This window comes from Coregonus lavaretus (genome assembly GCF_964263955.1).
Source record: "Coregonus lavaretus genome assembly, chromosome: 35".
In the NCBI taxonomy this organism is placed as follows: domain Eukaryota; kingdom Metazoa; phylum Chordata; class Actinopteri; order Salmoniformes; family Salmonidae; genus Coregonus; species Coregonus lavaretus.
Window position 1 is genome coordinate 6,562,924 of NC_140022.1, and position 15,561 is coordinate 6,578,484.

Consider the following 15,561-nt stretch of genomic DNA (forward strand, 5'->3'; position numbering starts at 1 on the left):
TTCTTTTAAATCCACAACTAGAATCCCTCCACTGTCACACCCTGGCTCTGGGACTCTATATGTTGAGCCAGGGTGTGTTCATTCTATGTGGTATATTTCTATGTTGGGGGTTCTAGTTCTTCTGTTTCTTTGTTGGCCTGAGTGACTCCCAATCAGAGGCAACGAGTGTCAGCTGTGGCTGGTTGTCTCTGATTGGGAGCCATATTTAAACTGTCTGTGTTCCCTTGGTGTTTGTGGGTTTTTGTTCCGTGTTGGTCATTGTTACCGTGGACTTCACGAGTCGTTTCTTGTTTTGTTTATTGTTGTCTATTATCACTAAAGATAATAAAGTTTAAACATGTTCGTTCATCACGCTGCGCCTTGGTCTATTCCCTACGACGATCGTGACAGAAAAACCCACCATACAAGGACCAAGCAGCGTGTCCAGGAGCAGGCAGACTGGACATGGGAGGAAGCGCCGGGAAATGAGACGGTCGAGAGGCAACCCCAAAAATTTTTTAGGGGGGGGCACAGGGCATGGACGACGGGGCTGACAGAGGCAGAAAAGGGGCGTATTCAAAAGGCCACCAGGTTACGGGGGTCACTGGTAAAGGAAGGGAAGGAAGGTTTAGAGGCACGGCGAGAGGTACTGGGATGTGTTACCAGTCCGGTCCGGCCCGTTCCAGATCCCGGGGTAGAGCCAGTGGTGTGTGTCCCCAGTACGGTCCGGCCTGTTACGGCCCCTCGCACCAAATGGACGGTGCGCGTCGCCAGCCCGGTCCGGCCTGTCCCTGCTCCACGCACCAAGCCTACGGTGTGCGTCGCCAGCCCGGTCCGGCCTGTCCCTGCTCCACGCACCAAGCCTACGGTGTGCGTCGCCAGCCCAGTCCGGCCTGTCCCTGCTCCACGCACCAAGCCTACGGTGTGCGTCGCCAGCCCGGTCCGGCCTGTCCCTGCTCCACGCACCAAGCCTACGGTGTGCGTCGCCAGCCCGGTCCGGCCTGTCCCTGCTCCACGCACCAAGCCTACGGTGTGCGTCGCCAGCCCGGTCCGGCCTGTCCCTGCTCCTCGCACCAAGCCTACGGTGTGCGTCGCCAGCCCGGTCCGGCCTGTTCCTGCCCCTCGCACCAGGCCTACGGTGTGCGTCGCCAGCCCGGCCCGGCCTGTTCCTGCCACTCGCACCAAGTCTACGGTGTGCGTCGCCAGCCCGGCCCGGCCTGTTCCTGCCATTCGCACCAAATCTACGGTGCGCGTCGCCAGCCCGGCCCGGCCTGTTCCTGCCCCTCGCACCAAGCCTACGGTGTGCGTCGCCAGCCCGGCCCGGCCTGTTCCTGCCACTCGCACCAAGCCTACGGTGTGCGTCGCCAGCCCGGCCCGGCCTGTTCCTGCCACTCGCACCAAGCCTACGGTGTGCGTCGCCAGCCCGGCCCGGCCTGTTCCTGCCACTCGCACCAAGCCTACGGTGCGCGTCGCCAGCCCGGCCCGGCCTGTTCCTGCCACTCGCACCAAGCCAGGGGTGCGAGTCGTCAGCCTGGTCCAGAACGTTCCTGCTACTTGCACCAAGCCAGGGGTGTGAGTCGTAAGCCTGGTCCAGCCCGTTCCTGCTACTCGCACCAAGCCAGGGGTGCGAGTCGTCAGCCTGGTAAAGCCTGTTGCTGCTCCACGCACCAAGCCAGGGGTGCGAGTCGTCAGCCCGGTAAAGCCCGTTCCGGCTCCACGCACCAAGCCAGGGGTGCGCATCGTCAGCCCGGTCCGGCCCGTTGCTGCTCCACGCACCAAGCCAGGGGTGCGAGTCGTCAGTCCGGTGACATCCACAGCCTCATAGAGGATCTAGATACATTTTCTAACCTCTCTGGATTACAACCAAATTATGACAAATGTACTATATTACGTATTGGATCCCTAAAAAATACAATTTTTACATTACCATGTAGTTTACCAATAAAATGGTCTGATGGTGATGTGGATGTACTCGGAATACATATCCCAAAGGAAATAAATGATCTCACTTCAATACATTTTAATTGAAAGTTAGCAAAAACAGATAAGATCTTGCTACCATGGAAAGGAAAATACCTGTCAATTTGTGGAAAAATCAACCTGATTAACTCTTTAGTATTATCCCAGTTTACCTATTTGCTTATGGTCTTGCCTACGCCTAGCGAACAGTTTTTTAAATTATATGAGAAAAAAATATTCAATTTTATTTGGAACGGCAAGCCAGACAAAATTAAAAGGGCATATTTATATAATGAATATGAATTCGGAGGACAGAAATTATTAAATATTAAAGCATTAGACCTATCACTAAAAGCTTCAGTCATACAAAAGTTATACTTAAATCCGAACTGGTTCTCAAGAAAATTAGTAAGATTGTCTCACCCAATGTTCAAGAAAGGCCTTTTTCCCTTTATTCAGATTACAACTCATTTGCAGTTATTTGAAAAGGAAATCATCTCCCAAATATCACTATTTCTAAAACAAGCCATAGAAAGTTGGTTGCAATTTCAATTTAATCCTCCAGAAACGACAGAACAAATAATGCAACAAATATTGTGGTTAAATTCAAATATACTAATTGACAAAAAACCTTTATTTTTTGACAGAATGTTTAAAAAAGGTATAATCTTCGTAAATGATATCATCGGTATGACTGGTGGAGTTATGTCACACATGCAGCTAACAAAAACATATGGAAATGTCTGCTCTACCCAAAATTACAACCAAATAATTGCAGCCTTACAGCAAAAGTGGAAGGGGGAGAAAGTAAGGAACTTGTCTGTCGGCCTTGCATTAAAGAACATAATTGGTTAAGGAAAACTGTGATAAATAAAAAAGTATATCAGTTTCACTTAAGGACCAAAGGATTGACAGCCGTCCCATATAGATTGCAAAATAGTTGGGAAGAGATTTTTTACGTACCGATCCCATGGCATAGTGTTTATGAACTGACACGCAAAACGACACCGGATTCAAAAATTTGAATCTTTCAATTTAAATTATTATATAAAATTCTTGCTACCAATAGAATGTTATTTATATGGGGGATACAATCTTCCCAGCTCTGCAGATTTTGCTGTGAAGAGACAGAATCATTAGATCATTTGTTTTGGTTCTGTCCATTTGTAGCTTGTTTTTGGACACAGGTCCAGGAATGGCTAAAGGATTGCAATATTTACCTGGAGCTAACCTTGCAGATAGCATTACTGGGTGATCTGAAAAGTCATAGTCAATCGATCAATAATATAATAATAATAAAACTTTTTTATTTTTTATTTTTTTTATTTTATTGAATTGTTGAGTACTGTCAACGTGAACATGTGCATTGACACCAGCACACAACCATATGGGCTCAATCTGACCACTGCTCTTCCCTTCTCTTAACCCTTTCCCTGTTCCTTTACAGTTCTGGAAGGCTCCTCTCATTAAGGCCACATCATGCCCTGACCTAGTCATGGGGAGGTCCCAGTAATATCTCCTTCCTCCTGAAGTGTACAGTCCTTCACTACTTCACCCACAAATCTAAAAACATTTGATTCACAACCGGGAACATCTCCACACCCCCGTAGATGAGCGGCGCTATGCAGAAGAGCCCAGCACTGATCATGGAGATCACCAGGTAGCTGATGTTGTTTTTGGGCAGGGCCATGAAGCTGAAGAGGGAGGGGATGATACTGAGCAGGTAGGGGTACTCCCACTGGTAGGGAGCAGCCACCACGCTGTGGGACACCAGGTTCAGCTGGCTCACCGTCACCTGGGCAGCTAAGAGGAGCCAGATCATGTGCACATAAAAAGGGCAGACGAGCCATGTCAGCCCTTCACTCAGTGTTACCAGTCAGTGTACATCCTGAGAACCCTCCGCTGATGCCAAACATGAGGGATGGTTCGCACACTACAGGTCACTGAGATGTGTTCACTTACTTTGACTCTAACTGACATGCAAAATAAAAGTATGCAAAATAAAAGTATAGTCTGTCGCTATTTGCATTCCAACTAAGGTGCATGGACCTAATGAAGGCTCAAAGGCTGAACTCATTGTTTTTAATAATAAAGAAACACTTTTTATTGAACTGTCACTTTTTTTGGCAAAATGTGTAGTAGTTCTCCAAGAATGTAGCCCTATATAATATAATATTTAGCAGAAGCTTTTATCCAAAGCGACTTACATGTTCATACATTTTTACGAATGGGTGGTCCCGGGGATCGAACCCACTACCCTGAAGTTACGAGCACCATGCTCTACCAATTGAGCTACAGAGGACCACGTTTGATCCCTAAATGAACCTTATGAAACAAATGAACCTTGAATTCTTGAAATTAGACATGCAGTCTATAAGCGAAAGTGAATATGCTAAAAGTATTTTTTATAAACATCTCTACTTATCTGCACATTAATAAGGAAGGCTGGTGTACAGTTTGGAAGGACCGTTCCACTGCCATAAGAAACCCCCCTTTAGAGGAAGAGTATTGGCGCCACCACATGGCAGTTCAAGGTAGAGACAGAGGAGGCTACGTCAACATCTAATCAAATTGTATTTGTCACATGCTTCGTAAACAACAGGTGTAGACTAACAGTGAAATGCTTACTTATGGGTCTTTTTCCAACAATGCAGAGTTAAACATCAAAAATAGACATAGTGATAGAAGGAATAACTACACAGTGTCATGCATACTTCAATGCATTGAGACTTACTAATGGGGGAATGTGATACACCGCTGGTTACCTGAGGAGTAGGGTTACAAAACGTTCAATAAATTCCCTTTTTTCACAGAAATCCTGGTTTGAGGAGTAGGGATTTCCTGCGTATTCCTTGCCATTCCGGGGATACTCCAACCAGGAATTCAGGCTAACCACCGAATGTATTGAACATTCCCGGAATTTTGCAACCCTACTAAGGAGATATCCTAACTGTCATATATAATGACAATATTCTTGCCTGTTGAGGTAGAGAAAAACCAAATCATATGTAAATAAGAATTAACACTACATCAGACTTTGTTTGAGGAGCACAACGCAGATATACAGTACAGTGTGAGCATCATCATTCCTGGTGACATCAACATCACCCCTTTAGGTCACAACTACATTACCATCAACATCAACATGATATTTACATTTAAGTCATTTAGCAGACACTCTTATCCAGAGTAATTAGGGTTAAGTGCCTTGCTCAAGGGCACATCAAAAGATTTTTCACCTAGTCTGCTCGGGAATTAGAACCAGCGACCTTTCGGTTACTGGCACAACGCTCTTAACCACTAAGCTACCTGCCGCACAGTCATCTTTTAGGCAAAATGTATTGAAATACATCTATTGTAATCTTATTTTTCCTAGGTCTAGTTTAGGCTAGTATCGATTGGATACACCACGTCCGGATCGGCCCGCGAGCCCATTCAATCCGGTCCGGATGTAAGTTATTTATTTTTATCTTCTAAAGAAAAAAAACCTATCTCAAACAACATTGAAATGACTAAAACCAAATCGAAACTGTGTTGAAATGATAATGGACCAACAGTTAATGTCTCCTCAGTTTGTCCAGCTTGCTAAAAGTCATTGAAACAACATTTTGGGAAAAATGCACCAAATTCTTTTTTAATATTCAACACAGAAATGCTACCAAAAATAAATTACTGAAACTTGTCACCCACGATTCACCAAACTATATTTTGAAAGCGGAAGTAAAGTACTTTAAGCATATGTTTTCGTTTCAGTCTCTTCCATGTCCCCTAACCGAAGCTAATTGTATGGATTTTTTTTCTATTAATAATATAACATTAACAGCTGTACAGAAAGACTCATGTGAAGGCCAAATTACAGAGGAGGAACTTCTGTGTATGTTACTTTAACTCTGTGAAGCATTTATTTGGGCTGCAATTTCTGAGGCTGGTAACTCTAATGAACTTATCCTCTGCAGCAGAGGTAACTCTGGGTCTTCCTTTCCTGTGGCGGTTTAATGAGAGCCAGTTTCATCATAGCGCTTAATGGTTTTTGCGACTGCACTTGAAGAAACTTTCAAAGTTCTTGAAATGTTCCGTATTGACTGACCTTCATGTCTTAAAGTAATGATGGACTTTCGTTTCTCTTTGCTTATTTGAGCTGTTCTTGCCATAATATGGACTTGGTCTTTTACCAAATAGGGCTATCTTCTGTACCTACCTTGTCACAACACAACTGATTGGCTCAAACACATTAAGAAGGAAGTCAATTCCACAAATTAACTTTTAAGAAGGCACACCTGTAAATTGAAATGCATTCCAGGTGACTACCTCATGAAGCTGGCTGAGAGAATGCCAAGAGTGTGCAAAGCTGTCATCAAGGCAAAGGGTGGCTATTTGAAGAATCTCAAATAAAAAATATATTTCAACACTTTTTTGGTTACTACATGATTCCATGTGTGTTATTTCATAGTTTTGATGTCTTCACTATTATTCTACAATATAACAAATTGTAAAAATAAAGAAAAACCCTTGATTGAGTAGGTGTGTACAAACTTTTGACTGGTAGTGCATGTTATGTCGGAAAAAGTCAGTTATAAATTCGTATCATCCAATAGGCTTTGAATACAATTCTGTAAGAGCAAAATATATGCAAATTATGTGATGGTCTGACCGCATTCTGTCCCCTATGAACACTTTTTAAGCTTTTGGTGCCAGAGAGAATGAAATAAGAAAGTAATCAAGACGACTTGCTTGATTGAGCCTCCGCCATATATATTTCACTAGGTCAGGATATTTAAGCCTCCATATGTCCACTAGTTCCAATATATCCATGACATTCAGGATTTCCAATAAGTGCATGAGGGTAATAGTTTGTAGTGTAACTTCTTTTACGGTCCATAGAGGTATTTAAAACCGTACTATAATCTCCCACAATAATAATAGAGTCTTGTATTGCTTGTAGGGTTAATAAATTATTAGATATATTTTCAAAGAAGCGTGGATCATAATTATTTGGACCGTATAGGTTAATGAGCCATATCTGTTTATGGTCCAATAACATATTTAAAATCATCCATCTACCTTGAGGATCTGTTTGGACAATTTGCACATTCGGATCAAAATTACTGTTAATAAAATTCACCACCCCTTTTGAATTTCTTTGCCCATGGGAGAAATATATTTCGCCCCCCCAGTCTTTTTCCCACACAACTTCATCTGAGATTGTTGAATGAGTGTCCTGTAAACAATATATATTGTATTCCTTCTCTTTTAGCAGGTAAGTACTGATCGTCAGTTTCTTGGCAAGTTCTCGCATGGAATAGCGTTCATTTCTCAGAATATGAATAGACTGACGAGTTTCAGAAGAAAGTTCTTTGTTTCTGGCCATTTTGAGCCTGTAATCGAACCCACAATTGCTGATGCTCCAGATACTCAACTAGTGTCAAGAAGGCCAGTTTTATTTCTTCTTTAATCAGCACAACAGTTTTCAGCTGTGCTAACATAGTTGCAAAGGGTTTTCTAATGATCAATTAGCCTTTTAAAATCATAAACCTGGATTAGCAAACACAACGTGCCTTTGGAACACAGGACTGATGGTTGCTGATAATGGGCCTCTGTACGCCTATGTAGATATTCCATTCAAAATCTGCCGTTTCCAGCTACAATAGCCATTTATAACATTAACAATGTCTACACTGTATTTCTGATAATTTTATGTTATTTTAATGGGGAAAAATAAGCTACGGTCAGCGGCTCCATTCCGGATCCAGAGCAGTCCGCTCCACCGGTGCCCCGCTCCGGTCAGCGGCTCCACTCCGGAGCCAGAGCAGTCCGCTCCACTGGGGTCCAGTTCAGCTTCAGTCAGCGGCTCCACTCCGGAGCGAGAATTGTCCGCTCCACCGGGGTCCAGTTCAGCTCCGGTCAGCGGCTCTAATCCAGGCCAAGATGTCAGCCCCTCTCCAGGTTCGGGGTCTCCCACACCAGGGTCCAGACAGGGCTTGGTGCATTGTGGGAGGAAGGAGAGGGGAAGCATCGCGCCGAGGTCCAGACCAGACCAGGGGCGCAACGGGGAGGCAGAGAGGGAGAGGTTGTCACGCCCGGAGCCGGATCCGCCTCCGAGGAAGAAGGCCCACCCGGACCCTCCCCTAATGAGTCAGGTTGGTGCGGCCGGAGTACGCACCTTTGGGGGGGAGTACTGTCACGCCCTGATCGAGAGAACTCTCGTTGGTTGGGTCAGGGTGTGAGTTTTCTGTTGAGATCTATGTTAGTGTATTTCTAGGTGGTAGATCTAGGTTGTGTTTCTATGTTTGGCTGGGTGTGATTCCCAATCAGAGACAGCTGTCGCTCGTTGTCTCTGATTGGGGATTATACTTAGGTAGCCTGGTTGCCTACCTTAGTTGTGGGATCTTGTTCCATTTAGGCTTGTATGTGTATAGCCTGAGGACTTCAAGTTACGTTGTTTATTAACTCAATAAACATGTACGCTTTTCACGCTGCACCTTGGTCTGACCTGTCTCTCAACGATCGTGACACACCCTAGCAACAGTTGTGGGATACACACACACACACACAAACACTCATACACACTCAACTCCTTTCCCCCACAAACAACCATGAACTCCGATGTTCAACAGTTGTTCCATCCCAGAGCCCAACTCAAGAAAGGACTTGACTTACAAATGCAAATACTGTTGCAGCTGTTTGAGAAGGCATGTAAAATTGAGGAAAAACTTGAAAAAATGGGGAGATTTGATTAACCATTGTCAAGTTCTAGGTGATGGAGATCAGATACACCCCCTTCCCCTGAAACACACCCACGCTGGTCCCCCGTTGCGACCCTTTTCCCAAGCATCTCCCTGCAGTCAGACCTTTGATTATTTTGTGCCACCAGGGCCACAATTATATGCCCCCTCTCTGAATGTCTGAGTGTGACCCCCTCCCCATGGGTTACTGCAGCTAGTGTTGCCAGCACTGCCACTACCTGGTTGGGGGCACCCCACTGGAATCCCCACCGGCTAGGTACAAGGTCGTCACTACCTGGGTGGGAACACCCCACCGGCTAGGTACAAGGTCGTCAAGGTTCTCATTAGCAGCTTTGAGAATTATGCTCTCCCATCAGGGGGCTCTGGCTTTGTAGGACCAACGCTGCCAGGCAGGCTCAGAATCTTGAGGGGGCGGTGCTGCTTTAGTAGGTCTCTGACCGCATCCATCTTTCTGTCTTGGCTGCGTATAGGCTACTGACAGTAGGCCCATAAAACAGATAAGGACTTCTCCTTACTGTATGGGTCGCTCAGGTGGGTGTCTAGGTTATAGGGTTGGGGACCTGCAGCTTGCTGCCTGTGCTGTACAGGCAGATGGAGCAGAAGCTTCTTAATGAATTTTAAATGCGTCCCTCCGGACCTCGGTAATGACCAAATGTGGCCTGCAGGGAGAATTAGTTTGACAACGCTGAGCTACACTGTCTAAAGCTATATTCTGAGATAGTGTAAAATAGTGTTTTTTCTCACTAAGAATACTAAAACAAACATTAGCTTAAAAGACAATAATCACAGATTATTGCCAACATTTATACAAAAAATCATTGGACAACAACTTCTGAGGGAATCCACAGAAAATATACTGTATGTTGATACTAAATTGTGTGTGTATTATATTGTATATTACAGTACAATATTATGAGATATTTTCCAGAGGTTGAACTTGCAGCCCATCAGTTAGATGTCTGTGAGGAACAAGGTGGAAATGACAGATCAGTGTCCAGCTGTGTGTATGATTCTACTTTTTCACTTTGCTCGCCTCGCCATAGACTGTACTTCTTGGTGTGAAGAGGGATCCCAGCGCTAGAGACAGATTCCAAAGCACTTGACATCTTTTTCTTGACAATTGCTGTTCTTGCTGTGAACAGAATGAAAATCTGCAAGCCCTGTGGAGCGAAAACAAAAACACAAAGACGTTATCAAGTATTTTCAGGAACACACACGTACAAACAAAAGGTAGCGTTTCTATAAAGAGCAGCAGAATTTATTAATGTTTAGTAGCTGTCTAGTTTTCAATCATGTCTGGATTCTGTGGTACAATAGTACACTAGTCTTTATATTTAACATTTTAGTCGTTTAGCAGACTCTCTTATCCAGAGCGACTTACAGTAGTGAGTGCATACATTTACTACCTGAGTGGTGGTGAGTACACAGAAGGAGATGTTGAGTATGGTGTACATGGTCTGGTTCTGTGTAATGAGCAACAGATAGCCCAGGATCCAGGAGAGACCGAGCACCACAGCCAGAGAAAAGCTACTGAGGAACTTCTTCTTCATCGATGTGTGTCTTGTACTGGGAAATATAACCAACATACTTAGATTGCTGTCATAGACTGCTGTAATGCTGTGGTAAAATAACAGTATGCTTCCAATGACTGAGTGGGTTAGAGCATGGTGCTTACTAAATAGTATGAATTGGTTACTAATGACTGAATTAATAATAATAATAATAATAATAATAATAATAATAATAATAATAATAAAATAATAATAATACATTTTACTCATAACAAGCTTTTCATTGAAAGACAATAAAAAATGAACAAGCTCATTAGTAGGCATTTAAATCAAGACTGATCTTTATGACTACAACGTTCTACTTTGTGCCCCCAAAATGCCCCCATTAATGTTACCTGGTTATATGTGGGTTGGTCTTGGATGTGGTAACTACAAAATATACCAACACCACCATGTTGAAGATAAGCATGAACGCCACAGGGATCAGGAATCCCCAAAACATTGGCAGCTTGAAGTCAAAGTTCCCCTTTGGATCGAGGGCAGCAAGCCAGCAACTGAGAGGTCAAATGAATGAGTTAGAGAGTGGGACTTTGTGACAGACAAAACAGGACACCAGTGATTTGAACAACATGGTATTAAGTAAACATGGTGGGTGGCATAAGTAAACAAGAAACCTTTCAACACAATGGATCATTCTTTTAGTTTTTTACAACTTTTGAAATTGCTCTTTGCCATCGTTAAAAGGATGTAATACGAACATTGATAGGGAAAACCTTTTACAGTATGAGTTATAACATTTTATACAGCAATTGCCCCACATTGACATTGGTAGTACAGTACAGTATAGTACAATACAGTACAATTCATGTGAGAGATATCGATCACCTCCAGCTCGTGGCATCAGCCAATCAGACTGTTCCCATGCACCCCACACTCTGCCCACGCACTGACCATGTATCCTGTGATTGGTCAGATGCTCCAAGCTAGCCCAGCACTGGCTAGTCGGGTCTGTTGCATGCTCTTTCAAGCATATCAGTATTTTTCGGGCCTGAACTGTGTTTTTTCCAGTGTCAGAGCGTGGGTAGACATATGTGCATGAGATGCGTGAATACAAAAATCATCCCCATGTACATCTTCTCCTGTGTGTGAATAAAGTTCCTGTGTGTGTTAACTCTTGGACTGCCTTACTCCTCTCTCACCGGGGGCGGTGTCAGTGGGTCACAAACCAGTAAATAGGTCGAGCCGGGTCGCTCAAGTACAGTATAGTATAGTACAATACAATACAGTACAGAGAAGTAATACAGTAGTAGTATAGTATAGTATTGACTCACAATTCCTCCTGCCTGTAACCCAGTGGATCATCCACTCTGTAACTAATTCCTAAGGTGAGGGCCACCACAACCGCAGGCAGTCCTAAAGGACAGAGAATGTTGTTGTTATGCCCTGGTAGATTAGCATGCAGACAAATACAGATTATATACTAAACATACATCCTCTAAAGACATAACATCACTATACAAGTTGCTTTGAAGTTCTATTTCAGGCTTATTAGAGCCTGAAAATATAACCTAGCATTCGTTTTGGTTCAAGGAGCCCAGGGCTAATGCCAGCCAAAGCTTCTGAAACAACTAAATACTTTATTTTTCTCCAAGCTGTCCTACCCCATCCGATGGCCACGGTATAGGCTGTGAAATGTGACAGGTTGGTGGCCAGGCTGTTTCTGATCATCAGGAAGACATGTGTGGCGTACAGTGTGTTCCAGGTGAACGTCCCCAACAGGAAGTACTGCAGCAGGACTGTGACTGCAGTACAGGGGCCTCTGTCCCGCTCTGTGTGTGTGTCAGACGGGGGGGGGGATTGTTGTCCTCCTGTATTTCAGGTTTATTCAGCTGTTTATGAGGGTTGTCCACTCCCAACATGAAGAGGAGGGTGAAGATCAGGAGACACATGCAGACGCTCACTAAGAGGACCGTTGGGTTGGTTTTGCGTGATTTCCTGGGGATAGGTGATAGACAACACTGTTAGGGAAGTTAGATGCCTTGCTAGGGATGTGTTGGGTCATTAATATTGGGTTTCATATTGACTTCACCTATCAAGTCGTGTTTGATCAAAGGGCTTCTTTACACTATTGAGATGCACCCAATATTTTGAATTGGTTCTGGAACCCTGTAGGATCTTACCGGGTCACGATATGGAATGTTATTGTATATGTTGAATTGGTTCTGGAACCCTGTAGGATCTTACCGGGTCACGATCTGGAATGTTATTGTATATGTTGAATTGGTTCTGGAACCCTGTAGGATCTTACCGGGTCACCATCTGGAATGTTATTGTATATGTTGAATTGGTTCTGGAACCCTGTAGGATCTTACCTGGTTGCGATCTGGAATGTTATTGTTAAACTCAACCCTATGATGGACATGGAGCATCCCAATATTATTTCACTTTTGTTTATTATCTATTTCACTTGCTTTGGCAATGTAAACATGTTTCCCATGCCAATAAACCCCTTTCAATTGAATTGAGCAAGAGAGACAGAGAGAGAGAGAGAGAGAGAGAGAGAGAGAGAGAGAGAGAGAGCGAGAGAGAGAGAGAGAGAGAGAGAGAGAGAAAGAGAGAGAGAGAGAGAGAGAGAGAAGAGAGAGAGAGAGAGAGAGAGAGAGAGAGAGAGAGAGAGAGAGAGAGAGAGAGAGAGAGAGAGAGGGGGAGGAGAGAGAGAGAGATTGTTGTTCATATCAGGACTTCATATACATGAGTAGCTTGACTTTTCCTTGTAGGCTTATTGTGGAAGCCAAATTACTTCTCATTAGTTTACTTATCCATATCTCATGTGACTCAACGTTATTGGGCAATCTAAATATTTGGCACTGCTGACCTGATTTCGAAGACCACAAACAGCAGTTAAGTGCTCTCTGTGATATCGGTAAGAGGAAATTGAAGCTTGAGTTCATACACTATGTTGGTATACCAACATTGGCTCACCTGGTGAGAATTTGATAACAATCTGGACATCGGTAGAACCGCCGTTGTCAACTATCAGTTCAGAGGTATTGGTGTTGAGATGAATTCTGTCGGCCACAAAATTACCAGATCTTCCTGGAGGAGATTAATTTGATTTATACATTTAAAGAGGAACAATATAGTGTTACTTCTATACTTGTCTGTAGTACAACAAATCAAATCCATACTAAACCTTATTAACCAACAGCAGAGGAGAAACATATGAAAAATAAGATAGAAGAAGTTGAACTAGTCTGTCAACACAGATATAAACTATCACTTTAAATGCAGTATGTAGGTTCACTAGCAGTCCCACCCACCAGTCAGAGCACTAAACTGGATCCCTACTGTGTCACTTGGTACTTGGACAGACTGGACTACCAGGTTGGGCTGAACCACCAAGGACACAAAACTGTGCTGGTACAGGGAAAACTTCTCCAGGGTCTCTGTGAGGCTGGGAGAGAAACACAGAAAAGCATTAGTTTACATGCACCCATGCAGACACGCACAGACACACACGTACACACATAAACTCAAACATATGTAGAAACACACACACACACACTCCTGTACGTTTGGACAGCGTCTCTCTCCTGTGTAATCTCCCCACTGGCATTCAACAGATGACTGATGGTAGTTAAAGCTGCCACTGCGATGTCCTGCAACATGATCAAAACCAGGGGATGACCCTCAAGTGTTCAAATCACTGCAGTAACAACCTCACGTTTATCTCCAGAACATGTCATAGTCACGACTTGATTCCAAAACATGTTATACCTCTGTGATATTTACAGACTGAAGCAGAGTGTTAGCTATCTGAGCTGCTGTGGTGATGTTGTCAGCTGATAGCAGCTCTGGTTGGGAGGTCAGGATCTGAGTACTGAAGGCTAGCTGTGCTAAATCACCTGAACTGCTGGAGATCTGAATAGGGAAAGAGAATGATTTTTATTTATTTTAGTATTGTATTGTTTTTCAGCAGAACATTGTATAAGTGGCAGCAACATGCTGAACTGTGAGTACATTGGGATATTAAAATTGCCAATACTAACTATGTGGCTCAGTTGGTAGAGCAAGGCGCTTGCAACACCAAGGTTGTGGGTTCGATTCCCACGGGGGATCAGTAAGAAAAAGTAGGAAAATGTAAGTCGCTCTGGATAAGAGTGTCTGCTAAATGACGAAATGTAATGTAAAACACAATAAAAATAAAATCCACATTAACTGTTAGGCAGAATACATGAGCTGAAGGTAAAAGCCAGTTGTTATTGATCTTCAAACTGTAAGATCCACTGTAAATCAAATCAATTGTGATTTGTCACATGCGCCAAATACAGCAGGTGTAGACTTTACCATGAAATGCTTACTTATGAGCCTTTTCCCAACAATGCAGAGTTAAAAATTATGAAAATTAGCACCCAAGGAAATAGTAACAATAAAATAACAATAACGAAGCTATATACAAGGAGTACCGGTACCGAGTCAATGTATTGAGATACGAGGTAGTTGAGTCGGTTGAGGTAATTGACCCAAAGACTGATCATAAATCGAGACTGGTCATAAATCAGGATCATAAAAAAAAAACTGGCTGGAGGAACAAAGACAAAAAGATACTCAAGATTTTATGTTACCTAATACAACATTAATTAGGACTGTAACATTTATTTCATTTTAGGTGAATAAAAGCAACATACCACTGGTTGTATTCTCACCACACAATTGTTCTGAATAAGCAGACCAGCCAACTGTTGTTCTTGGGAAGGAGAATCCATAATTGATGGATGAATTGCAGAAACTCCCTATCGAAGTAAAATGCATTTCAACATGGACCAAATGTATGATTGCAAAAATGAAATATACATTCTGAATGTGAGATCCAGGGAACAGTGTTGTGGACTGTGCATGTGACATCCAGGGTTAGGTATAGTAGTGCAGTGGTGTGTACTGTGAATGTGAGATCCAGGGTTAGGTATAGTAGTGCAGTGGTGTGTACTGTGAATGTGAGATCCAGGGTTAGGTATAGTAGTGTAGTTGTGTGTACTGTGAATGTGAGATCCAGGGTTAGGTGTAGTGTAGTGGTGTGTACTGTGAATGTGAGATCCAGGGTTAGGTATAGTAGTGTAGTGGTGTGTACCGTGAATGTGAGATCCAGGGTTAGGTATAGTAGTGTAGTTGTGTGTACTGTGAATGTGAGATCCAGGGTTAGGTGTAGTGTAGTGGTGTGTACTGTGAATGTGAGATCCAGGGTTAGGTATAGTAGTGCAGTGGTGTATAGTGTAAGTGTGTGTTTACGTACCCTTTGAACAAGTCTCTCCGGTCCACTCATCAGGACAGATACAGACTCCACTCTGCAGCTCACCACCATTGATACAGAC

At 43.5% G+C, this 15,561-nt stretch overlaps 1 pseudogene across 1 annotated transcript; it reads right to left on the reverse strand.

Annotated features, from left to right (window-relative positions):
* Positions 1-9,612: 9,612 nt before the first annotated feature.
* Positions 9,613-14,122, reverse strand: LOC311109541 (adhesion G-protein coupled receptor G7-like; annotated as a pseudogene). The gene is made up of 10 exons: positions 13,970-14,122; positions 13,766-13,851; positions 13,513-13,646; positions 13,165-13,288; positions 12,565-12,636; positions 11,854-12,187; positions 11,524-11,605; positions 10,588-10,746; positions 10,088-10,247; positions 9,613-9,841 (listed from the first exon to the last, which is right to left on the reverse strand). The product of its transcript is annotated as an adhesion G-protein coupled receptor G7-like (transcript).
* Between the last annotated feature and the right edge of the window lie 1,439 nt (positions 14,123-15,561).